Below are 2,011 nucleotides of genomic sequence, written 5' to 3' on the forward strand. Positions count from 1 at the left end.
TAATTTTTATATATTTTAAAATTTCATTTAGATTTTCTTTAAGTAATAACTTTCCTTCAATTAATTTTAATTTAATTTGTTTGTTATTAATTTTTAATTTAGCCAGTATTCCCCCACTAACGTTTTTTATTTTTAAATGAACTATAATCTATATTTTTTTATTAAGTTCAAATTTTTATTTTATTTTTATTTTAATGATTTTAAATTCTTTCATTTTAATTTATGTTTATATTAATTTAATAAATCTAATAATATATTTTTATTTAATTATAATTAAGCTTTTTAATAAACCAATATACATATATAAATTTTTTCACTCATATAGATTATTTATTTTTTTCATGATTTTAAGCTTAATCTTTTCATTAATTATAATTTCAATTTAGTTTGTATACAATTTTTTAAAATTAGATATATAATTTTCACCCCACTTAATCAATAAATTTTAAATATTAAGATTTTAAGTTAAATTTATAAACTTTAAATTTTCAAAGTTTACACAATAAAATTTTTAAAAATTTTTAAATCTTAAAAATTTTAATATTTTAATTTTTTATTAAAAATTTCTTTAAATTTGCAATTTAATATTTTTATTAGTTAAACTATAAAATATATAAAAAAATTTATATTTTTATAACACATTTAATGTAATATCAGAAAATTAAAATTTTCTTAAATAAATTTACAATTTATTACTTAAATCAGACATGATATCTATTATTATCTCACTTAAACTTAGTAAATAATTTTATTATCAATAAAAATATACTATGAATAAGTGACTTTATTCAACTAATCACAAAGATATTGGCATTCTATATTTTTTATTTGCAATTTGGGCTGGGATAATCGAATCTTCTATAAGAATAATTATTCGTTTAAAATTAGGATCATCTAATGCACTAATTAATAATGATCAAATTTATAATTCAATAGTTACTAGACACGCATTTATTATAATTTTCTTTATAGTTATGCCATTTATAATTGGGGGATTTGGAAATTTTCTTTTCCCTCTAATACTTGGTTCACCTGATATAGCCTACCCTCGAATAAATAATAAGTTTTTGACTTCTACCCCCTCACTCTCTCTACTTTTATTAAGTAATTTTATTAATGATGGAACTGGGACTGGATGAACAATTTATCCCCCTTTAGCCTCTAATACATTTCACAATGGTCCTTCAGTAGATTTAACAATTTTTTCTCTTCATATTGCCGGAATATCTTCTATTCTAGGGGCTATTAATTTTATTTCTACAATCTTAAATATACATCATAAAAATCTCGCAATTGATAAAATACCCCTTCTAGTTTGATCAATTCTCATTACAGCAATTCTCTTACTTTTATCCCTCCCAATTTTAGCCGGAGCAATCACAATACTTTTAACAGACCGAAATTTAAATACTTCATTTTTTGATCCGTCAGGAGGGGGTGATCCTATTCTTTATCAACATTTATTTTGATTCTTTGGTCACCCCGAAGTTTATATTCTTATTCTCCCAGGATTTGGGCTAATTTCCCATATTATCATAAATGAGAGAGGAAAAAAAGAAACCTTTGGTGCCTTAGGAATAATCTATGCTCTTATAGCAATTGGATTTTTAGGCTTTATTGTTTGGGCTCATCATATATTTACTATTGGGCTAGATGTTGATACCCGAGCCTATGTTTCAAACAGAGCCTATGTCCGGAGAGAACCTGTGTCATCCTGAATGTACTGTTGCCCCACGCCTTGTCCAGCCACTCTGCCAGACAGGGCAGGACGGCCGATATCGTCCTCTCCCCGGATGTTGGGGGGCGCTCGTGCAGCGACGCGATCCATCGCTGCTCGAGAGACTTTTTCTCCTGGAGCTTCCAGGTGCCCAGTATCCTGGCCGGGATTTTGGTAACTCCTCCCCTGCGTGCCGCGGATTTCCAGTCATACAGACGTCTGTATGAATCGGCGACCATATGCAAAGGGGGTAGTCCGGCCAGGATGGTGGCCGCCGCGTCCTATAGCATCGGA

The 2,011-nt window shown here is 28.6% G+C and overlaps 1 pseudogene; it reads left to right on the plus strand.

The window, feature by feature from the left end:
- The first annotated feature begins 878 nt into the window (after nt 1-878).
- LOC140675818 (cytochrome c oxidase subunit 1-like) lies at nt 879-1,718 on the plus strand (annotated as a pseudogene).
- Nucleotides 1,719-2,011: the final 293 nt, after the last annotated feature.

Source organism: Anoplolepis gracilipes, unplaced genomic scaffold (genome assembly GCF_047496725.1).
Source record: "Anoplolepis gracilipes unplaced genomic scaffold, ASM4749672v1 Contig25, whole genome shotgun sequence".
In the NCBI taxonomy this organism is placed as follows: Eukaryota; Metazoa; Arthropoda; class Insecta; order Hymenoptera; family Formicidae; genus Anoplolepis; species Anoplolepis gracilipes.